We start from the raw sequence: 25,458 nt of genomic DNA, 5'->3' as shown, positions 1-25,458 counted from the left end.
GAGGAGGGGGAGGAGGAGGGGAGAGGAGAGGAGGAGGGGGAAGAGGGGGAGGGGAGGAGGGGGAGGAGGAGAAGGAGGAGGGGAGAGGAGGAGGGGAGGAGGGGGGAATAGGAGGGGGTGGGGGGGGAGGGGGGGGGGGAGGAGGAGGAGGGGGGAGGAGGGAGGGGGAGGGGAGGAGGGGGGAGGAGGAGGAGGGGGGAGGGAGGAGGGGAGGGGGAGGAGGAGGGGGAGGGGAGGAGGGGGAGGGGGGAGATGGAGGGGAGGAGATGAGGGGGGGGAGGAGGGGGGGGATGAGGAGGGGGGGGGAGATGAGGGGGGGGGGGATGAGGAGGAGGGGGGAGAAGGAGGGGAGATGGGGGGGAGGGGGAGGAGGGGGGGGGAGGAGGGGGGGGAGGAGGGGGGGGGGAGAGGAGGGGGAGGGGGGAAGGAGGAGGGGGGGGAGAGGAGGAGGGGGGGGGGAGAGCACTCTGGCACTCTAGCACTCTGGTGCCAGGAGAACAGCCTCCTCTTGAACATCAAAAAAACGAAGGAGCTGATCATGGACTTTAGGAGGGCACATCATCCGAGGACGTACACTCCATTGAGTATAAATGGGGATCCTGTGGATAGGGTGAACTGTTTTAAATATCTGGGAGTCCACATCTATGAGGATATGACATGGTCATCACACGCCTCAGCACTGGTGAGTAAGGCAAGGCAGCGCCTTTACCACCTCAGGCAATTGAGGAAATTCAGAGTGTCTCCGAGGATCCTCCAGTGCTTCTACACAGCGGCGGTGGAAAGCATCTTGTCTGGGAATATTACCATCTGAATTGCTCTGCCAAGGACAAGAAGGCTCTGCAGAGAGTAGTGCGTTCGGCCGAACGCACTATGGGAACTTCACTCACCCCCCTGCAGGAAATATACAACAGGAGGTGCAACTCCAGAGCAAACAAAATCATGAGAGACCTCTTCCACCCCTGCAACAGACTGTTCCAGCCGCTATGGTCAGGCAAACGCCTCCGTTGCCATGCGGTGAGAACGGAGAGGTTGAGAAGGAGTTTCTTCCCAGAGGCAATTCGGACTGTAAACGCCTTTCTCACCAGGGACTAACTGTACAGAACGTTTTTCCTTCTATTATTTATTATGTAAAATAATATGTGTGTTATGATTGTGTTTATAATTTGTTTGGTTGTTTTGTTGTTCCGCGAGCATTGCCACTTTCATTTCACTGCACATCTCGTATGTGTATGTGACAAATAAACTTGACTTAACTTGACTTGAGGAGGAGGGGGAAGAGGAGGGGGGAGGAGGAGGAGGAGGGGAGGAGGAGGAGGGGGGAGGAGGAGGGGAGGAGGGGAGGAGGAGGAGGGGGAGGAGGAGGAGGGGAGGGAGGAGGGGGGAGGAGGAGAGGGGGGAGAGGAGGAGGAGGAGGAGGAGGAGGAGGGAGGAGGGCGGAGGGAGGAGGGGGGGAGGGGGGGGAGGAGGCTCGGGGAGGAGGAGGAGGGGGGGAGGAGGAAGGGGGGGGGGGGTGACGTCACTCGCAGCCCGAGAAGGAGGAAAGCAGATCCATTGTGACATCAGCGAAAGACGGTCATTTTTATTTCAGTTTTGTCAGATTTGTGAACATTTTCATTAATAACTCGAGAAATAAAGCATGACATTTTCAGATAAGGCGATTTCAGACTCCAGGGGGAAAATCTCTACCGGAAAAAATGTAAAAATGTTACCATTAGCGCTTCGTTTCTTCGAGAAGATGTGATTATACACAAACAAATAAACACACACACACATATACACGATCTGAGTTTTAAGGAAATAGATATTGTGAATAAAAAATACATTCGAAGCAAATGTGAGTAGAATAATACATTTGCATAGTGCATTGATGCTTTTCGAAACAGCTGTGCAGTATGTAAATATTTGGTCATCTATTTATAAATAAACTTCTCCATCGGATGTAAAATGCAAATAGAAATTACTTTCACTAGCCCCGTTTCAAATTCACTTGCTAACATCTTAATCTTACAATTTTCTTCAATAGTAATATAGGTGTTATCTTCATTTAAACAATTCTAGGTATTACCGATCAGAATATGGCCAAACCGAAATTATATATGGGCATTCAGAACATTTAAAGCTGAATAATTATTTCACTGTCATCCAAATTGTAGCTGGATTGGGGCTTCCATGCAAAAGGAAAAAAACAAAGTAACTTAAATCTGTAGATTACAAGCGTTAAATGTCACTGATCCAAGACGGGTTTGATTGTGGGGCGATCAGTGTAAAAGAATTAACGGGCCAAATTTATTAAAATCTTGAATTTATCTAATGTACCCGAGTCCAAATTGAAACTGTTAACTACGGTAAACCCAAATAAAGAAAACGGTAAGAAAGGGAATTTGTGAATCGGACCAATTTATATGATGAATCAGACTCAATCTATGTACGCACAGACGGATGACACTTTTAAAACCTAGGAATCTGCGAAATTATAGATGTGCGATTTTTAAAAATACACTTCCTGCATACACTTACAACAACGCCAATTTGCACAAGGAAACTAAAACAACCGAGGAAAGACACAACATGCTGGAGTAACTCAGCGGGTCAGACATCTCTGGGTGACGTTTCGGACCGGGACCCTTCTTCAGCCTGATTGTTGGGATATGAGGAAATAGAAGTGGTCCCGCCAGCATTTTGTGTCTTCCTTCGGTAAACCAGCATCTGTAGTTCCTTATTTCTACTAAAGCAACCTAACTGGAAGTGGGAAAAAACTCGGCCAAAACAAGTAAACAAGACTTCAATGTCTCATCTTGAATAGTTTGATCTTATCCATAAAACGCAGCAACGATAACAACGTAATTAAATCATAACACTTGGGCCTAAACACAATTCATATAATGAGGATCTCTCCAGAGGCGATCGTGAATTATATACAATGCTGAGTTGCTTGACACAAATGTTTTCCTTTCTGCACCGCATCCATCTGCGAAATTGGACGTGGCACAATCCTCAGCCGGTACCGGAAAACTCCTGCGTTGTAGGTTGCCCCGGGCGGGGGCTCGTCTCATCCTTCACCCTCACCCAGGGGGCTCGTCTCATCCTTCACCCTTACTCGCGTTGCCCCCCTCCTCCCCGGGGGCTCGCGTACTCTCCTCACACGCTTCTCCCATTCCCTCCTACACCCCCAGCAATCCATCATCCCCGTCTCCTCACTCCTTACCCGTCTCCCCCATCCCCGGTCCCCCTTCACCCTCACGGTTCGTGTACCCACCACCCACATCCCCATGCCCTCCTCCTCCTCTCCCTCCCTCCCCCTCCTCTGCCGGCGGGCCTGGCGTCGCTTACCCGGGCCGTCCCTGTCCCTGTCCCTGTCCCTGTCCCGGTCCCGGTCCGTGTGTCTCGGCCGTTCCGGGCCGCGCTCCCTCACTGTTTTGACACAATGAGCACCAACAGCCGCGTCACGAGGAGGCGGGGCGACGGGACCCGGATCTCTGCCACCTGGCCCTGTGCAGCAGCTGCTGCTGCCGTCGCCGCCGCGCTCGTGCCCGTGCCCGTGGCGTGCGCGTACTCGCCGGGACTCCCCGGGCAAGTCAGTCAGACAGTCGAGTGCAGCAGCATCTATGGAGCGAAGGAAATAGGCAGCGTTTCGGGCCGAAACCCTTGGGTTTCGGCCCGAAACGTTGCCTATTTCCTTCGCTCCATAGATGCTGCTGCACCCGCTGAGTTTCTCCAGCCTTTTTGTGTAACCTTCGATTCTCCAGCATCTGCAGTTCCCTCTTAAACAGCCAGACAGTCGAGATCGGTCGCCTGTTTCCTTCGCTCCATAGATGCTGCTGCACCCGCTGAGTTTCTCCAGCATTTTTGTGTACCCGAGATCGAAGATTAGATAGATGTGCCAGCCGGACCTTTTGTTATTGGTAAACTAACATCTGCAGGATTTGGGTGTCCCTCTCTATCTTATTTAGGCAGAGGAAAATAATAATTAATTACAATAGACAATGTAATGCCAGCACCGCCATTCATTGTGATCATGGGTTATATATAGCAAAGATCTTTGGGCTATAGGGTTTAGTTAAAACGGCCGAGCGAATGCATGAGCAACAGGGTCCAGCCCAGCCCAGCCCAGCCGCTGGAGGGCGCTATGCGGGGCGGGCCGATCCGTATCGCGCTCGTTCCGGTGCCGTGTCAGTCTCGGGTTGGTTCGTGCGCGCGGCGTCAGCGACGGTTAGTGGCGACGTGCGCGTGCGCCGGGCCGGACCGGGCTCGGCCCCGCCTGCTACTGCCCGACTCGTGCCGCGCCCCTCGCTCCGCGCCCCTCCCCTCCCCCCCCCCCGCGCCCCCCCCCCCCCCCGCCGCCGCCGCCGCCCGCCCGCCGTTGTCCCTCGCCGCCCGCTCCTTCCTGTGCTCTACCCGCCCGGTCCGCTCCGTCTCCGCCGCCGGCGGCGCCCCAACACAACAAGCGCCGCAACACAACAAGCGCCGCAACACAACAAGTGCTTCCATGTGCGGAAGACTTTCACCCCCAAGGGGTGGGCGCATCCAGGGAGGAAGTAATTCAAATACGGGTTAGAGGGAAGTTTTACATGTATTTTGAGAGAAGGAAGCTGGAATGTGAATGTACTATCACTGGAAACGCCCCGTGGACGCAGATCGAAGCAGACGGCTCAGTGCGTTGTAAGTCGACGTATAAATGATTACACGTAAAAAATAAAGAAAACAACTTAACAATTATTTTTACATCTATTGGTTGGTGGGAACGTCCCCAAACTTCGGGAGATTTCTTTGGGGCCTCATCCGGTCTTCCTGACTGACAGACCCCAGTCTGTTATAATTTGTCATAACATCTCTCCCCTGACTCTCGACGCTAGTGACTTTGCTCCACTTCCTGTACACCAGTGACTGTGGCCAAGTACGACGCCAACTGGATCTTGAAGTTCACCGATGATACCACTGGTAGCAGAATGCAAACTATGATCAGGCAGTACAGAAAAGTGACAGGACAATAACGTAGCCAGGTGTCGGCAAAACCCGAAGATTTGAACATTTAAGATAGACACAAAATAGGCCAAACGTAGATTGGGCGATCTTTTCGCCGAGCACCTTCCCTCAGCCTGCCTGAATCAACCTGATCTCCCGGTTACTGGACAGTTTAATTTTCCTTCCCATTCCTATAAAGACCTTTCTGTCCTAGGCCTCCTCCATTGTCAGAGTGAGACCAATCGCAAATTGGAGGAACAGCATCTCACATTTCGCTTGGGCATCTTACAGCCCAGTGGTATGAATATTGAGTTCTCTCACTCCAGGTAGCCCCGGCATTCCCTCCTTATCTATCCCTCCACCATCCAGGTCACACTATCTTCTTGTTTTCACCCTACAAACAGCTAACAGTTGCCTGTTTCCTTTACCATCGTTACTTTTTTTGCATATATTTTATTCATTGTTCTTTATCTCTCCGCATCTTTGTCTGTATCTCGTTTCCCTTATCCCTAACCAGTCTGAAGAAGGGTCTTGACCCGAAACCTCACCCATTCCTTCTCTCCAGAGATGCTGTTACTCCGGCATTTTGTGTCTATCTTCGGTTTAAACCAGCATCTGCAGTTACCTCCGACACACAATATTGGTCAGCGGGTCAGGCAGCATCCCTGGAAAAAAGGAATAGGTGACGTTTTGGGTCAAGACCCTTTTTCAGACATTAGATTACAACCTAACGGTCTGAGCATTGAATTCTCCAGTTTTATGTAACTATTAGACTAAGTGGGACCCGTTGGGTCCCATGTTCACACGGGAGGGCTGGTCCCACGACACAATATTCCACCTCTCCACCAATTCCAATATTGGTGGCCAGTAAGGGGGGGGGGGGGGGGGGCGCTTTCTGGAGAGCTGGAATGGGTGTTGTTGGCTGCAGGGACTACTGGTCTCTAGATGGCTAGTATGGACATTGTGGGTTAAATGGATTCTTGGGGTGGCAGCTCAGTCCCTCAAGCCTGATGTGCTGGCAGCTCACTCACGGCTGGTGGGCTGGCAGTTGACTCACGGCTATTCCTTGAAATTCCAATTCAAGCAGAGTGCAAGGCCACCAAATTCAAATCCATTTTCCTACCATTTCAAGCAGGGTGCAAGGCCCCCCACCAAATTCAAGTGCAGTTTCTTACCACTTCAAGCTGGATCCAAGGCCACGAAATTCAGGTTCAGTTTCCTACCACTTCAAGAAGGGTGCAAGGCCATCGAATTCAAGTGCATTTTCCAACCACTTCAAGCAGGGTGCAAGACCACCAAATTCAAGTGCAGTTTCATACCACTTCAAGCAGGGTGCAAGGCCACCAAATTCAAGTGCAGTTTCATACCATTCAAGGAGGGTGCAAGGCCACCAAATTCAAATACAGTTTCATACCATTTCATGCAGGGTGCAAGGCCACCACATTCAAATGCAGTTTCATACCATTTCATGCAGGGTGCATGGCCACCACATTCAAATGCAGTTTCATACCATTTCAAGCAAGGTGAAACCACCATAAAACCACACAAAACACCACACCCACAGTTCAGTAGACATTCAGTGTGTTCAGTTGATTCACAGCTCAGACAGAGTTGTGAACTCTCCTTCCCCCATCATGCAGAGACTGAGCCATACCCACACTTCCGGGTTTTATAATCCCTCTCCCTTCCACCGGAAAAGGTGTGGACTTCATGGCGTGATTGACAGGAGAGAGATTATCAACATTTTTTAAACACTAGTAACACTTTTATTTTTCATTGATGGGAAGAATCCTCTGCACCTGATCAGCGGAGGTGGACTGAGTAAGATGGGCAAAAATCACAGCCGTAAGTGGTAGCGTTTTACCTAAAATCAATATAGTGCAAACAGGAAGTTGTCAAGTTTAGACAAACAACCTTTTGCAGTGCCTTTTCACTTCAACCCAAAACCCGGCCAAACAACCATTTGCAGTGCATTTTCACTTCAACCCAAACAACCATTTGCAGTGCATTTTCACTTCAACCCAAACAACCATTAGCAGTGCATTTTTACTTCAACCCAAACAACCATTAGCAGTGCATTTTTACTTCAACCCAAACAACCATTAGCAGTGCATTTTTACTTCAACCCAAACCATTTGCAGTGCATTTTTACTTCAACCCAAACAACAAGCAGTTTTCATTTTCAAACCACATTAAGGGCACTCAAAGTTGAGTAGACATGTGTTCAATGTTATTGAGAGAGAAGTGACCCTCTGGTTTCCTCCATCTTGCAGAGACTGAGTGAGGCACACCACTTCCTGGTTTTATAGTCCCACCCCCTCCCTCCAGCAGGGGCAGCAGAGAGAATGGCTAATTTTTTTTAAACATTAATATCGCTCTGATTTTTCATCGATGGGAAAAATCCTCTTGCCCCGGAAGGTTGAGGAGGGCTCTGAGCGACGTGGCCAAAAATGACGACCGTAGGTAGCGGCGTTCTCACGGAAATTGCAGCACAGTGAGCCAAAAGCGGTCAAGGTCAGAATTTTAGTAATATAGAAGATAATGTAAATACCCCTCCTTCCCCCTCCCTTCCCCACTTCCGTGTCCCACCTGGATGCGCACCCATTTCTCCCACTATATATTTGCACTAATTGTTGTATCCTTTATCTTTACACTGTAGATTATTTGATTATTTATGAAAAGTCTTTTTCCTGACTGGATAGCATGTAAAAAGCTTTTCACTCTAACCACATGGGACAATAATAATCTAAACTAAAACAACAATCATGCCCCGTTCACCTATGTCCCTTCCTCCAGCTTTGCGTTTCATGCTTCTTCTCTCCTTATCTCACAACTTTCTGTCGTTTCATCCTTGGCTTTTGTCCAACCATCTGCCAATCAATGCCCTCCCCCTCCCCACTTATCACTTGCCTGGTTTTGTCATGCCCCACCTCTCTTCCAGCTTACTACAATTATTCTGAAGAAAGGACACGACTCAAAGCGTCACCTATTAATGTCCGCCAGAGAAACTGCCTGACCTGTTGAGTTACTCTAGCATTTTGTGTCTTTCTTTGTGGCAACTGCTCTGTTCTTGACAACCTAAACCTGTAGGGAGCATTGAACACAGCCCAGCTCATCAGAGGCTCATCACTTCCTTCCATCCAATCCATCTTCACTCTGTTGCATCAGGAAACCTGGAAGAATCGTCAAGGATGCCTGCTGCCGTAGCCATTCCCTTTCCGCTCTTCTACTGTCTGGGAGAATATATAGGATGTTGAAAACTCACATGTTCAGACTTCCAAACAGTGCCTTACCTTCTGCTATCAGACTCCTGAACAAATTGGTTGGTAGTGTAACTCCCTTGTAAGCTAATAACAAAACCTTTAAATTGAATACCAAAGAAGGTTGACATTCTGCAGCAGTGTTGAAGAAATCTTCCATCTTTAAGCTAAAATGTTTGCACTTTCAGAAGATGCTGTTGCACTTGTTCACTATTTGATATCCTAGCCAATTTTTATTCCTCAATCCACTGCTGAAACATTGTTCAATAATTGTCAAATTGTTTGTAGTGATTTTAACGTTTTGCAAACTGAATTCAATTTGGAAGTATTTAATGATGTCCTGAAAGGATAATGAAAATTATGTAGTTACAAATACTTCTTTTGATGTATGTGGTTAAAGGATGGTGCTCACTTTTTTCTTGTAATCACTACTATCACATCCCTTAAAATTTCTTGCTTAATCTCGGTTTCACCGCTCCTAAATGATTATAAAAACAGGTCTTAAATTTACCTCCAAAATAATTTATTTTTTATATATCATTTGTGTGAACTTTTATCAGGGAATTTGGGAATTTAGTGTTGTAACTTCTCCAGAAATGTTACACTTTGTCAGTGTCTCTGAAGGAATCCAGTATTTTCCCCTCTCCTGATGTGAAATTGAAAATAACTTTGTTTAGAGATACAGCGTGGAAACGGGCCTTTTAACGAGTCAATGACCTATACACTAGCTGTATCCTACACACTCGGAACAATTTACAGAGGTCAGTTAATCTACGAACCTGCAAGTCTTTCGAATGTGGGAGGAAAATGGAGCACCCGGACAGAAACCCCATGCAGTAACAGGGAGGACATCCAAACTCCATACAGACAGCACCCATAGTTAGGATTGAACCTGGGTCTCTGGCACTGTAAGGCAGCAACTCTGCTGCCCCGTCATTCTTTCCATTTTTTTTCCCTTCCCACTTTCTTTAAAGAAATATTAGTTACGACTTTCCTGTCATGGACAAAAAAAAAGTGCAGTCACTCGTCATCCCCAAATTATATTGTATTGTATTGTATTGTTTTTGAATATAACATGGTAATGTTTACATGTGTTTCCCACTTACAAAAAAAGCAAATATATTTTTCTGTACATGCTGTGTTGCAAAGGCAGAAATCCTAAATCTAAAGCTTTGTGCGATTCTGTTTAGTTTATTGTCACGTGTACAGTGAAAAGTTTTTGTCGCGTGGTAACCAGTCAGCACAAAGACAATACACAATCAAAGCATTTACAGTGTATACAGTGTACATGATAAGGGAATAACGTTTAGTGCAAGGTAAAGCCAGCAAAGTCTGATCAAGGATAGTCTGAGGGTCATCAAATAGATAGATAGCAGTTCAGCACTGCTCTCTGGTTTTGATAGGATGATTCAGTTGCCTGACACCAGCTGGGAAGAAACTGTCCCTGAATCTGGTATTGTGCGTTTTCACACTTCTATACCTTTTACCTGATGGGAAAGGGGAGAATGACTAGAATATTTAAATTTCCTCACTTCTTTACTAGGCATCTACTCTTGAAGATTTGTAGACCTTATAGAGTCATACAACACAGGAAACGGCTCTTTCACCCACCACTTCCATGTTCATTTTTTGTGCCGACATTTTGTCCATTTGCCTGCATTGCAAGCGTAGCCTTTGATGCCTTGTCTATTCTATAATGTGGTAATGCCCGATTACATTCTCTACTACTAAATCCAATATGTTTGTTGGAACATATCTGATTTTCAAGGATGTTTAGAGTCTGGTGGTAGGGTGCAAGGCTTCTTTATTCACAGTTTACATTTCTGACAAGAGGAAAATAATCCACCAAGGCAAACTAAAATTCCAAAGATCACTGCTTGTACAAGCTTACTGTATACAAATAATTTGACTATCTATCTCTGCCATTCTTCTCACTGGCCGAAACCCAGTCTCTCAGGTCATGTCCTCATCTCGTCCTTATTGGTCCTGATCCCAGGATTACTTCATGACCTTTGTCCAAATAAGGGTTTGGATTACACATATCGAATTCGGTTTTGTCAGTTATAACCTGTTCAGGCTAGTGGCTGGACTCGGGTTACCTGAGTAACAGGCTGTTCTTTGTCCCTGGGTTCAAGTTACTTCAGCTCACAGACTGTTTCAGAAGGAACTGTAGATGCTGGAAAATCGGAGGTAGAGCTGGAAAACTCAGTGGGTGAGGCAGCATCTATGGAGCGAAAGAAATAGGCAACATTTCAGGCCAAAACGCTAAAGAAGGGTTACGGCCCGAAACGTTGCCTATTTCCTTTGCTCCATAGATGCTGCCTCGCCCGCTGAGTTTCTCCAGCATTTTTATCTACCTTCAGCTCACAGACTGTTCTTTTCAAGGAGTCAGCAGTTTCAAAGGCTCACTCCATCAAATATGGTGTAGATCTGGGCCCATAATATTTAATGCAAAATTTCCCCACTTTAACTACACCAATTTCCCCAATTTAACTACACCACAGTTGGGACTTGACCAAAGATTGATATTTTACTACTTTGTGTTTTCTTTAAAGTTTGCTGGTGTAATAACAGATTAAAGGATGCACCATTGAATAGGCATACAGGACATGTCTTCAACAAGTTGGGTCAAATGGTACCTTGTGTAATATATATTTCTATATTTATGATTTCTTGGTGCTTCTACAATAAAATAAAGTTTGAAATGTTAAGAATCCACATTGGAATGACACAAACGAGCATTGTGCAAAAAAAGCTGGAGTAACTCAGTGGGCCAGGCAGCATCTCTGGAGAGAAGGAATGGGTGATGTTGAAGGGTCTCAACACAAAACATCACCCATTCCTTCTCTCCAGAGATGCTGCCTGCTCGCTGAGTTACTCCAGCTTTTTGCGTCTATCTTCGGTTTAAACTAGCATCTGCAGTTCCTTCACACCTATGAATGTACAATGTCATTTTTTCTATGGTATCTATATTGCTAAAAGTCTGATCTTGACCGCTTTTGGCTCGTTGTGCTGTGATTTCCGAGAGAATGCCGACACCTACAGCCCTCATCTTTGGCCACCTCGCTCAGAGCCCCCCTCTGCCTTCTGGGGCCGGAGGATTTTTCCCATCGATGAAAGAATCAGAGAGATATTAATGTTTTTAAATAATTTGCCATTCTCTCTGCTGCCCCTGCTGGAGGGAGGGGGAGGGGGAGGGACTATAAAACCAGGAAGTGGTGTGCCTCACTCAGTCTCTGCAAGATGGAGAAAGCCAGAGGATCACGTCACTCTGAGCTCTGAATAACACTGAACACATGTCTACTCATCTGTGAATGCCCTTAATGTCGTTTTAAAAATGAAAATATGGTTGGTTTAAAGTAAAAAGGCACTGTCTGCAAATGGCTGCTTGGGGGGGGGTTTGGGTTGAAGTGAAAAGGCACTGCCTGCAAATGGTTGCTTGGGGGATAGGGTTGAAATGAAAAGGCACTGACTGCAAATGGTTGTTTTGGGGGGATGGGGTTGAAGTGAAAAGGCACTGCCTGCAAATGGTTGTTTGGGGGGTTTGGCTTGAAGTGAAAAGGCATTGTCTGCAAATGGTTGTTTGTCTAAACTTGACAACTTCCTGTTTGCACTATATTGATTTTTGGCCATCTTACTCAGTCCCCCTCCGCTCATCAGGTGCAGAGGATTCTTCCCATCAATGAAAACCAAAAGTGTTATTAGTGTTTAAAAAATCTCTCTCCTGTCAATCACGCCATGAAGGCCACACCTTTTCCGGTGGGGGGGGGATTATAAAATCCGGAAGTGTGGGTGTGGCTCAGTTTTTGCATGATTGGAGAAGGAGAGGTCACAACTCTGAGCTGTGAATCAACTGAACACACTGAATGTCTACTGAACTGTGAGTGTGGTGTTTTGTGTGGTTTTATGGTGGTTTTTATGGTGGTTTCACCCTGCTTGAAATAGTATGAAACTGCATTTGAATGTGGTGGCCTTGCACCCTCCTTGAAATGGTATGAAACTGCACTTGAATTTGGTGGCCTTGCACCCTGCTTGAAGTGGTAGGAAACGGAACCTGAAATTTGTGGCCTTGCACCCTGCTTGAAGTGGTAGGAAACTGCACTTGAATTTGGTGGCATTGCACCCTGCTTGAAGTGGTTGGAAACTGCACTTGAATTTGGTGGCTTTGCACCCTGCTTGAAATGGTAGGAAAATGGATTTGAATTTGATGGCCTTGCACTCTGCTTGAAATGGAATTTCAAGGAGTAGCCGTGAGTCAACTGCCAGCCCACCAGCCATGAGTGAGCTGCCAGCACATCAGGCTTGAGGGACTGAGCTGCCACCCCAAGAATCCATTTGCCCCCCCACCCAGCCCTCCCGTGTGAACATGGTACCCAACGGGTCCCACTTAGTCTAGTATAGTATATGGAGAGATCACACAGTAGATAAAGCAAAATAAAACTTAAACTTCACAAATAATTTTCAGTCAAAATTTTGGGGGGGGTTTCCTTCCAATTTCATTGTGATTGATACTGCAGGGTGATAACGATTTGTAAGAGGTGCCCATTACCCAGTAATATTGTGCGAATTTACTCAAATCTTACAGCTTATTTAGAACATTGCAGAACAGCTCGGGCTATTTTCATTTGGCATTTTAACTACATTCAATTTGAAATACTTACAATCTTTTCAATTTTGAAAATTAAACAAACAATTAACATCATCGCATTTGCAGGAAAAGAATCATCTTGCCACCTATTTGAATTCTGCTGCAGGTCAATGGTAACAGAATTTCAAATCTAATGATTTGAGCACAAATACCAAATTATTGGTTGAAAGAATGTGACACTGTTTTACCAATGCAATTTACAAAAAACAATGAATCATCTTTCCTCCATTTGGATCACATCCCAACATCTGGTCTTAACAATGTTATGAACATGTGCACCTTGCAGCATATGCAAAAAAACATAAGCTGACTATTTACAGTCACCTTCTGCAACCGCTTATTACTGCAAGAACACCTAAAGAGCTTCACTTGAATACCACCACACAAAATCTGACACAATGCCATATTAGAACAGGTGACCAAATGGTGGTTGAAAGAAGTATGCTTTCCGAAACCTTTTAAAGGAGGAGGGAGTGGAAGAGCAACAAACAAGCTTGAGGGAATTCCACAAATGTGGGCCAAGCTAGATGAATTCACAGATGGTTTAGGTACAATGATGAAAAATCAGGAAGCACAATATTTCATACTGGAGGAACACAGATTTTAAAGTTACACAACTGGAGGCAAAAGTTTCCTCCAGATGTTGCATTTTGAGACGTCATGCCAGGTCAGGCCCTTCACGGTGAACAATTGTGCCCTTGGGAGTGTGGTAGAGCAGAGGGATCATAGTGGCCTGAGAGGTAGATGGGGTGGTGAAGAAGGCCTTTCACTTGTTGGCCATCATCAGTCAAGGAAATGAGTGCTGAAGTAGGGACGTTATGTTACAGTTTGTCAAGACATTGGTGAGGCTGCATTTGGAGTATTGTGTTCAGTATTGGTAACCCTGCTAAAGGAAAAATAGCACTAAGCTGGAATGAATGCAGAAAAAATGAACAAGGATTTTGCCAGGACTTGAGAGCCTGAGCTATGGGAAGAGGTTGGGTGGATTAGGACTTTATTCCTTGGCTGATGTATGATCTGAATTTGGAGTCTGTTTGGAATTTGAAGTTTTCAACCATTTCCACTTCAGCTGTATCAATGCAATGTATGTGTACTGCTTTGCTTCCTGAAATCGATCACTATCTCCTTTGTCTTGTTGACATTGAAATAAAGGTTTTCTCAACAGCAGGCACAAGGTTTTCAATCTCCTTTCTATACTCCATCTCATTATTATTTGATATCCGGCCCACAATTATGGTGTCGTCTGCGAATTTGTAAATTGAATTAGATTTGTGGATGGCTGCACAGTCGTGGGTGCCGAAGGAGTAAAGAAGGGGGCTGAGAATGCATCCTTGTGGAACACCAGCGTTGAGGATTATCATAGAGGATGATTTGTCGTCTCATTGATTGGGATCTGTTGGTCAGGAAGTCAAGGATCCAGTTGCAGAGAAGGGTGCTGACCAGGGGCGCCGGGGAAATGGCCAGCCCTGCCGGCAGTCTGTTCGTTTTTTTACCTTTTTGTTATTTTTAGCGTCTGTTTAAAGTTTGTTTTTATGTTCTTCAGTTTGTTTTATGTGGGGGGAGGTTAAGGGAATTTTTTTTTCAAGTTCTTACCTTCCTGGAGGTGTGATCAATTTTCGGATCACATTCTCCGGGCTCTGTGGCCTGCCAACGCTGGAGCTGGGAGCCGCCTCGGACTATGAGCCTCACTGCGAGGCGCGGACTTACCATCGGATCGGATCCATTGCCTGGGATCGCTCCCACCGTGAACTTACCAACAAGAGCTCACAGTCTCGGGAGAGGCTAGTCGGGAGCTCCAACGCTGCAGAAGGTTCGACCAGCCCCGACGCGAGGTTCGATCGCCCGGCGCAGGGGAGCAGACATCCCCCCCGATGCAGGAGCTGAATACCTCGACGCGGAGGGCCCGAACGCCGCTGTCTACGGGAGTTAAGACCATCCCGTCAACAGAGGGCTCGAGGCCCCCGACCAAGGAAGAACCAAGGAAGAGACTTGAACTTTACTTCGCCTTCCATCACAGTGAGGAAAGTGTAGGAGTTACTGTGGTGGATGTTCATGTTAAATGTGTTTTTGAGTGATCTGTTGCTTTTAATTGTATGACTGACCTGGCCAGTGAAATTCCTCGTATGTTGCAAAACATACTTGGCGAATAAAATCTAATTCTGATTCTGAAGTATCGCGAGTATGGTGATTAGCTTGGAGCTGATGAACTTGTTTTCTCAGTTTTGATTAGAAGTCTTTGACCTAAAATGTTTACTCTTTTTCCTTGTTTACATAGATACTGCGTGACTTGCCGAGTCCAGCACTCTGTTTTGTTTCAGGATTTGGGGTTTTTTGGATCGCTTTTTTGGTTTGCAGGGCTGAATTGTTGTCCCATCAGTTTTTTAAATATTTCTTGCTAGGATACTGCATCTCAGTTGAGCACATATATTTAACATGATGAGGGTATCCAGAACTAGAAGGCATAAGTTTTAGGTGAGACTGATAAGATAAGGGACACAAGGTCATAAGTGATAGGAGCAGAATTAGGCCATTCGGCCCTTCAAGTCTACTCCGCCATTCAATCATGGCTGATATATCTCATCCTCCTAACCCCATTCTCCTGCCTTTTTCCCAAATCCCTTGACACCCGTACTAATCAAGAATTTATCTATCTCTGCCTTAAAAATATCAATGACTTGGCCTCCACAGCCTTCTGTGGTAACGAATTCCACAGATTTAAAACCCTCTGATTAAATAAATTCCTCCTCATCTCCTTCCTGAAGGTCCTGAAGAGCAACTGTTTCATGCAGAGGTTGGTGCATATGGAACGAGCTGCCAGAGGATGTAATTTGAGGCAGTTACAATAACAACATTTAAAAGACGTTTGGGCAAGTACATGGATAGGAAACGTTTAGAGGGATATGGGCCATTGTGGGCATATGGCACTAGCTTGGATGGGGCATCTTGGTCGGCATGGATGAGTTGGGCCAAAGGGTCTGTTTCCATGCCGTCAGACTCTATGACTGTTAAAGTGAGATGGGGTTGGTACCCAAGCTATTAATTTCTCTTTCGTGATTATCCATTAAAAACTTTAGGATACAAGGTCATAAGTGATAGGAGCAGAATTAAGCCATTCAGCACTTCAAGTCTACTCCGCCATTCAATCATGGCTGATCTATCTCTCCATCCTAAAGGGGCTGTCCCACTGCGGCGACCTAATCCGCGAGTTAAGAAGAGCGTCTTTGACCTTCAAGCTCGAGGGCACTCTCCTGGAAAACCTTGAGCTGGATCGACCGTCAGCGTTGAAACCGCGAGCTGGATCGACCAACCGACACACACACACACACAAACACATGGCAAAGGCGGGGCCAGGGAAAGCGGGGGAGCGCTGTCTGAAATTCAGACCCGCGATGAAGAGGAAGGAAAGATGGCTGCACAGTGTATGGTAAGTCCTTTAGAGAGGGGGGAGGGGGGGCAGAGGGGGGGAGAAGGAGTGGAGACACTTTTAAGAAGTATAATAAAATTTAGCGGTCATTTTACCTACCGGTCGGTTTTCCTGGGTCCTGAAAACTCCAATGAGCCAATCAAAATGCCCGGTCAGTGAAGGAGATTGTCTACAGCTGCCCTCGACTGCCTGTAACTAAATAGCAACCCCACTCCACTGCATTACAAGTTAAAAAGAACCATGCCAACCAAAGGCCGCGAGTATTCGGGAACTTCCCTTGAGCATGAAGGAGAGTTCCAGTGACCTCATAGGACCTCCTAGGACCACGTGACGACCATGCTGCGAGTTTGAGTCGAGAGCAAACTCTTCTAAACTTGCAGATTCAGTCACCGCAGTGGGACAGCCCCTTAACCTCATTCTCCTGCGTTCTCCCCAAAACCCCTGACACCTGTACTAATGAGGAATCTATCTATCTCCGATTTGTAATTTTACAAATCTGGGAGATTTTTGTTAGAATATTTCTACATTCCAGTCATCGAAAACCTTGAAATTCTCAGGTGCTTTTATGAGGTCAATCAGATTCAGCATTTATTTTATTATTATATGATTTTTATTACCTTAATAATGCTTGTCCTTGCAGCAGCTAACTGATAAGGATAATAAAAAATATTCTATAAAGGAAAGATTTCATTGTTCCATGCCCAATTAGCTTCCAGTAAATTGAGCATCAGAACCTATAACTTGTCATGTCCACGTTTAAGAAATGCTCCTTCTAATGTTGATTTTATGAGAATTCATTTTTATCAGTTGCTTTTGGTGTAGAATCTTTTACATTTAACTGACATTATTGTAATTACTTGGGATTATTAAGTTAATTTGCTTTTCTTTCGCATCATTGCAGACATTAATCTAGTGGAATCATTTTCTTTTTTTTTGTAGAGACACAAATTAAAACATACTTAAAAATATATATAATCAGTTACTGAATAAGAGGAGGAACATTGATCAAGTATCTACACAAATTTCCATCAAGAGTACCTAAGCAATAATTCCAGTGGTGTCAATTATTACATGTAAGTATTGACCATCTGTAACATCCTTTATATTCATGATTATCTACAGAATTCTAGTGAATACTAGACTAAGTGGGACCCATTGGGTCCCAGCATCACACGGGAGGGCTGGTCACCCAACGCAACATTGCAGTTCTCCACCAATTCCAATATTGCTGGCCAGTGGGGGTGGGGGGGGGGGCTTTGTGTTGCACTAGTATGGGTGTTGCGGGCCGAAGGTACTGGTTTCCAGAGGGCTATTATAGACATTGTGGACCGAATGGATTCTTGGGCTGGCAGCCAACTGTTGCAACGATTTTAATAGCCAAGCCAAGGCAAACAATTTGGCTGCAGCCACCCGAAAACCAAAATTCATTTTGTGAACACAAACTTTTTAAAAAGGCGAGGCAAACAATTGGGCAGCATTTTAGAACCAATAGACACTTTTTGCAAACATTTTAGAACCAATAGAGACACTTTTTGTAAGCATTTTAGAACCAATAGAGACACTTTTTGTAAGCATTTTAGAACCAATAGAGACACTTTTTGCAAGCATTTTAGAACCAATAGACACGTTTTGCAAGCATTTTAGAACCAATGGGCACACTTTTTGCAAGCATTTTAGAACCAAAAAAGACAATATTTGCAACCATTTTAGAACCAAAAAAGACACTTTTTGCAAGCATTTTACAGGGCTGCCAACTCTCACGCTTTGAGTGTGAGAATCACGCCCTCACGCTGATCAGAAATTTCTCACGCTCTGTGGTGAGAAATTCTGTGATCAACAAAAATTTTAAAACTCGGATAAACTGCATGGTCGGCGGGTGTTGGAGAGCTGGGGCTGAGGGAGGGATGGAAGCAGCGGGCGGATACAGATGCGGGGAGCCGGGGCTGGTGAGTTTGCGGGGCTGATGAGTATTTGCGTGGCTAGCGAGTCGTCGCTGCAGCTTCAGCCAAGGAGCACTCCGGACAGTCCGTCGGAGGCGTCAGAAGCGTCGGAAGCGCCGCTGTCGTGAGGGTCTCTGTGCCGAAGGGACAGACTCTCAAAGGGAGGTGGAGAGAGAGAGGGGATGGAGACAGGGAGACGGGGGGGGGGAGAGAGAGGGGAGAGACAGAGAGGGGGGGGGGGGGGGGGGGGTGAATGGAGAGAGAGAAGAGGGAGAGGGGGGAAGAGTGAGGTGGGAAGAGGGAGGTGGGAGAGGGGGGAAGAGGTAGGGGAGTGAGGGGGGAAGAGAGAGAGAGGTGAGAAGGAAGAGAGATGAGGGGGGTGGAGAGGGAGGAGAGAATGGGAGAAAGGGGTGGTAAAGGAGAAAGGGGGGAGAGGGGAGAGGGAGAAAAAGAGATGGGGGGGCAAAGAGAAAGAGGAGATAGAGAGAAGAGAAAGGGAGAGGGGAGAGAGAACATGGGTGAGTGAGGTGGGAGGGAGATATGGGGGAGAGAGAGGAGGAGAAAAGGGGAGATGAGAGAGAGGGGAGGAGAGACAGAGAGAGGGGAGGAGAGAGACAGAGAGAGGGGGAGAGAGAGGGGAGAGATAGAGAGGGAGGGAGAAAGAGAGAGAGAGGGGAGAGAGAGGCGAAGTGGGGGAGAGAGGGAGGGAGAGAAGAGGGGGAGAGAGAAGAAAGAGAGGGGAGAAGGGGAGAGAGGGGGGAAAGAGGTTAGAGAGTTAGGGGGAAGAGGGGAGAGAGAGTTAGGGGAAAGAGGGGAGAGTAAGAGGAGAGAGGGGAGGGGGGAGAGAGGGGAGAGGGGAGAGAGAGGGGGAGAGTGAGGAGGGACAGAGAGAGGGGGGACAGAGAGAGAGGGGGAGAGAGGGGGAAGAGAGGAGAGAGAGGGGGGAGAGAGAAGAGAGGGAAGGGGAGAGTGAGAGGGGGAGACGGGGAGAGAGAGGAGAGACAGGGAGAGAGAGGGAAAAGAGAGATGGAGGGGAGAGAGAGAGAGGGGAGTTGAGAGGAGAGAGAGTGCATCCTGGGGGACAACCAGTGGCTGCTGGAAGTAAGTACCAAGCACTGGGTATAAACGGTGGAAGATAGTGGACTTCAGATGGGAGTGGTTGGAGAAAGCATCCTGCTTGCCTGCTAGATTTTCACTTACTGTAACTGCAGGAAAAATGTTCCCGATGTTGGGGGCGTTCAGACCCATTGGTCACAGTTTAAGAATAAAGGGGGGGCTAGTTAGGACTGAGATGGAGGACAAACATTCTTCACGCAGAGTTGTGAATCTGTGGAATACTCTGCCACAGAAGGCAGTGCAGGCCTATTTACTGGATGTTTTCAAGAGAGTTAGATTTAGTTCTTGGGGCTAACAACATCAAGGAATATGGGGGAAAAACAGGAAAGTGGTACTGATTTTAGATGAATAGCGATGATCATATTGAATGGCAGTGCTGGCTCGAAGGGCCGATGGCCTATTCCAGCACCTATTTTCTAAGTTTCTATGCTTGAGTATATGGCAATAAAACTTGATCACTTGATTTTGAAGCATTCATGCATGGTGGAGGTATAATATAGTTATAGTGATACAGTGTGAAAACAGGCCCTTCTGCACAACTTGCCCACACCCGCCAACATGTCCCAGCTACGCTCCCTGCTTTTGGTCCATACCTCCAAACCTGTCCTATCCATGTATCAGTCTAACTTTTTCTTAAATGTTGGGATGGTCCCTGCCTCAACTATCTCCTCTGGCAGCTTGTTCCATACACCCATCACCCTTTGTGTGGATAAAGTTACCCCTTAAAAAGTTACCTCTTAAAAATACTTCATACAAAAAACATTGAAATCATACTTCTACAGTGCACTAAAACATGATTTTAATACATCAAATTTCAAAAAGTTCCTACCTTTGGAGGGGGACCCCCTTCTTCCACACCCTCTCCCCACTCGGTTGTTCCACTCCCAAGGCCAGTGATCACACAGCTTCCCCCCCTTTCAAAAATGCTCCAATCCTATTTAAAGCATATATATTGTATTCAAGTGTAAGTTAAAAGACTTGCTGCAGTATGCACCATATTGCACAATCCAATGGGAGGGGGACCCCCTCCTCCCACCCACATCACAGTTGATTTGACATGTGTTCAGTGTTATTCACAGCTCAGAGAGACATGACCCTCTGGCTTCCTCCATCTTGCAGAAACTGAGTGAGGCACACCACTTCCGGGTTTTATAGTCCCTCCCCCTCCCTCCAGCGGGGGCAGCAGAGAGAATGGTGATTTAAAAAAATATATATTAATATCTTTCTGATTTTTCATCGATGGGAAACATCCTCTGGTCCAGGAAGGCGGACATGGGCTCTGAGCGAGGTGGCCAAAAATGACGGCCGTTGGTGGCGGCATTCTCTCGGAAATCACACCACAGTGGGCCAAAAGCGGTCAAGATCAGACTTTTAGTAATATATACTAGACTAAATGATACATGTTGGGTCCCATGTTCACACGGGAGGGCTGGTCCCCCGACGCAATATTCCACCTCTCCACCAATTCCAATATTGGTGGTCAGTGGGGGGGCTTTCTGGAGCGCTGGTATGGGTTCTTGGGGTGGCAGCTCAGTCCCTCAAGCCTGATCTGCTGGCAGCTCACTCACGGCTGGTGGGCTGGCAGTTGACTCATGGCTATTCCTTGAAATTCCATTTCAAGCAGGGTGCAAGGCCACCAAATTCAAATCCATTTTCCTACCATTTCAAGCAGGGTGTAAGGTCACCAAATTCAAGTGTAGTTTCATACCATTTCAAGCAGGGTGCAAGACCACCAAAATCAAATGCAGCTTCATACCATTTCATGCAGGGTGCAACGCCACCATATTCAAATGCAGTTTCATACCATTTCACGCACGGTGCAAGGCCACCACATTTAAATGCAGTTTCATACCATTTCAAGCAAGGTGAAACCACCATAAAACCACACAAACACCAAACTCACAGTTCAGTTGACATTCAGTGTGTTCAGTTGATTCACAGCTCAGACAGAGTCGTGACCTCTCCCTCCCCAATCATGCAGAGACTGAGCCACACCCACACTTCTGGGTTTTATAACCCCTCCCCCTCCCACCAGAAAGTGTGGCCTTCATGGCGTGATTGACAGGAGAGAGATTCTCAACATTTTTTAAACACTAATAACACTTTTATTTTTCATTGATGGGAAGAATCCTCTGCACCTGCTGAGCGGAGGTGGACTGAGTAAGATGGCCAAAAATCACAGCCGTAAGTGGTAGCGTTTTATCTAAAATCAATATACAGTGCAAACAGGAAGTTACCCAAAGCACCCAAACCAGCATTTGTGGGGACTATGTGTAAACACAGCTGTAATTTCTACATGGTGAAACCAAAATGTATAAAAATGGCCTTTATTAAAATCTGACAATGTGCACTGTAACCACGTGTAATTTTGTTTCTATTACAAATCTCAAATTGTGGAGGCAAATAAATAAATGATGAGTATTTGTCTCAAACATTATGGAGGGCATTGTATCTTGGTCTATTATTATTCATAAAATATTCTGATCTGCATTTCTCAGATTTAAGAGTTTGTTTAATCTGATAATTTAGGTATACAGCTGTTTTAACATCCAGATTATTTGCATACATTGTAGAATGCTGAGCCACAGTAACATTCCTGTATCTTTTCATGCTACTTTATGAGGTCCCATGTACTTTCTGTTTATTATTTTAGATTATCTCTTGAAAGGAAACTCATCTAGTTTTTGGAAATCTCCATTGATACTTACTTCCGTGGTGCTTAAAGTCTGTAATTTGATTGGCTATTTTTGAATTTGAAAGTGAAAGTAAAAATAGGGATTTTTATTTAAAATATTTTGAGTATTTTGTTTAAACTGACCAAGCACTGTTGAGGTTTAATTAGATTTTTATTAATAGCAGGGATTATTGTATTAACCATATAACAATTACAGCACGGAAACAGGCCATCTCGGCCCTACAAGTACGTGCCGAACAAATTTTTTTTTTCCCCCCTTAGCACCTGCCTGCACTCATACCATAACCCTCCATTCCCTTCTCATCCATATGCCTATCCAATTTATTTTTAAATGATACCAATGAACCTGCCTCCACCACTTCCACTGGAAGCTCATTCCACACCGCTACCACTCTCTGAGTAAAGAAGTTCCCCCTCATATTACCCCTAAACTTCTGTCCCTTAATTCTGAAGTAATGTCCTCTTTGCAGATGCAGGTGTGTTAAACTGACCTTTATGTTCACAGTCTAATTGTTACACATGGATAAACCTAAACTCAATTTAGTGTAAATTGTTGTTTTCAATAGAAATATAGTGTGATAGCTAAATTCTAAGGAAACCTGAATTAAATTAAACGTTATTTTCAATACTTTCAACATTTTGACATGAACGTTGATTTGAGAAAGACAAATTGCATATTCAAATCTTTAATGATATAATGATAAAGGATTGAAATCTTTTATGACTTGTCCTCCATAGGCATGGTAAATATGTTGCCACAATTTCTAAACGTATTTTGCTCCACAGAAACTAGATAAGTACCATTTCAAAATCATTTATACAAAAAGAAGTGATAGTGACTAAAATTGTTCCTAATTTGCGTGAGAATGCAGGATGTTCTGAGGAAGGAGATTAAATTCAAGGATATCTGTAAAAAGTATCAATTATGCTGAATAAACATGCATGGCATTGAATACGAAGTGTTACCATAAATACAAATGTGATCATAAAATGAATGAGCCATCATTTAAAAATAACTAGGTGTTCGGTTTTATGGTGGTCTTTTGATTGTTTTGTAAATTAAAAATATACTATTTGTTTTACATACATCTCAAAAGTTCCAGAACATTTTAGATTGTAAGCTTAAATCCAATACCAGAAGATTGGAAGGTGTGATAGTGAAATTGCCAAAGAAATGATATCTTACTGACTGTGGATACTGGAGAGGGATTACGTTGCTCTCAGTCCCAGGAAAAGTGCTTTGTTCTGTATAGCAGCTCTGGATATGAAACTCCGTGATGAACAAGCAGGATTCCACATGGGAAGATCCTGCAGCGAACAGATCTTTGTGTTACGAAATGTGGTAGAACAATGCCTGGAATTTCAGAAACTAATACAGGTACTAATAAATTTTGTTTAAGAAGGAACTGCAGATGCTGGAGAATCGAAGGTACACAAAAAAGCTGGAGAAACTCAGCGGGTGCAGCAGCATCTATGGAGCGAAGGAAATAGGCAACGTTTCGGGCCGAAACCCTTCTTCAGACCTAAAACTTTGTTAATTTCACAAAGGCATTTGATAGTGTACATAGAGACACCCTGTGGCAAATTCTTAAAGTGTATGGTATCCCAGAGGCTTTCATAAACATCTTCAAGAACCTTTACGAGGGATCCAATTGCTGCATCAGGTTGATTCAGGAAACACAGAATTCTTTGACATTGTCACAGGGGAAGACAAGGTTGCCTTCTATCCCCCTTACTGTTTATTGTCACTATCGAATATATCATGCGGAAGACAATGAACAAACCCGTCTTTGGAACACCGTGGAGAACAGGAAAACGCCTCACAGACCTAGATTTTGCCGATGACATTGCACTACTAGCAGAGTCGAGACACACCCTTCAAGAGATGACAACCACTCTGGAGGGGAATGCATCAAAGGTTGGATTAAAGATCAGCAGCCAGAAGACTAAGACCATGCAGACTGGAGACCAGCAGCCAATAGACCAACTGATAATCAATGGGGAACTGGTGGAAAACGTCACACGATCTACTTATCGGCAGCATGTTCACAGTAGATGGAGATGTAGAGGTCGACATCAATTGGTAAAGCTGCAATCGTCTTCAGACGAATGTCACCAATATGGTCTCGTGGCGGGATATCCAAGATGCTAAAAGTCAAGCTCTTCCAGTCCGTAGTCTTCCCTACAGCCCTCCATGCCAGTGAGACATGGAAAATCAATGTGAGGATGAAAAATAAATTGGATGCATTCGAACAACGCTGTTTGAGGAAGATCCTGAAGGCTAACTCAAGAGACCACATCACAACGAGGATATCTACCGTGAATCTGCAACAAAGTCTCTCAGCCAGGACAAAGAGGTACGCAGGATGAAATTTGCAGGACATGTACTCAGAATGTCACCAGAACGTGCACCTAAGATAGCAATGACATGGCAACCTAACGGAAGAAGGGAAAGAGGCCGACCAAAACTCACATGGAGGCGAATATTCCAGAAGGATTTGGAAGCCCGGGACGCAAGCCTATTGAGGGTGGAAGACATCGCACATAACCAAACAGAATGGTGAAAGCTTGCTGCCCAATGCACTCAACAGTGTGGGAGGAACTAAGTAAGTAAGCTTAAATAATAAATTATAAAAATATTGTTTTTATGTTTTATAACTCAATATTATAAAACATTTTATATATTCATATATTATAAACATTTTCTAATTATCATTGAAATATAATGTGCAACATTTTATTTGAAAACAAATAAAGGGCTGTATTCTTTTTAAAGTGGCTGCACTGAGAAAAACGTTAAGATTGTCACGGAACATTAAAACTCTGTCACACATTATGTAATGATGTCATGTTCACTTCACTGAAAAGCATTGGTGAGCCAGCTGATCTTTTGTTAAGATTTGGCAGCTTTCATGGTCTTTTGGGGGGGGGGGGGCATTATTGGATTTAAACTTATTATTACTTCATCACTAGTTTTCTACAATAACCAAGGCCCATTCTGCTTATTTAGCTAGCTATAAAAGGTCCAATGTCACCATTTTGAAGATGACCAGAGCAATATCTTGTCTATTTATCATTTTCTAAACACAGTCATATTATTTACATGTTATCATGCTGTTCTTTGTGGGAGCTTAGAATAATCAAATTGCTGTTGTATTTTCTGTTACAGTGGTAACTATGGGCAGTTCTTTGGTAATGTAAGGGTTCCATTCCTGAGAATTGTCCATAAGCCAATTTATCCAAAAAATATTTGTTTTCCTAGGCTACACATATATCACTTTACCCACACTTGCTATAATTCATTCATTTCATTGCACAAGGCACCTAATGCTCCCTGTAATTAAACTAATGGAATGTACACTGCATCAAGTCATTGATGTTTTGGCTTGTAAAATGCTTTAAAAATGTATGGG

At 45.0% G+C, this 25,458-nt stretch overlaps 2 protein-coding genes across 2 annotated transcripts in view; both read right to left on the bottom strand.

Moving 5' to 3' along the window:
• The window catches only part of smim14 (small integral membrane protein 14), a 33,412-nt gene extending 29,916 nt beyond the window's left edge, over nucleotides 1-3,496 (bottom strand). Inside the window, exon 1 of the mRNA XM_055637504.1 lies at nucleotides 3,331-3,496. The gene's annotated coding sequence lies outside the window, so the exon portion shown is untranslated. The remainder of the gene's footprint in view (nucleotides 1-3,330) is intronic.
• Nucleotides 1-25,458, bottom strand: part of rpl9 (ribosomal protein L9) — a 192,476-nt gene that overhangs the window by 129,646 nt on the left and 37,372 nt on the right. The gene's annotated exons all lie outside the window — the stretch shown is intronic.

The sequence above is a fragment of the Leucoraja erinacea genome, chromosome 1 (assembly GCF_028641065.1).
Source record: "Leucoraja erinacea ecotype New England chromosome 1, Leri_hhj_1, whole genome shotgun sequence".
Taxonomy (NCBI): Eukaryota; Metazoa; Chordata; class Chondrichthyes; order Rajiformes; family Rajidae; genus Leucoraja; species Leucoraja erinaceus.
The sequence above is the reverse complement of the archived record's forward strand: the minus strand, read 5'-3'. Positions and strand labels throughout refer to the sequence as shown.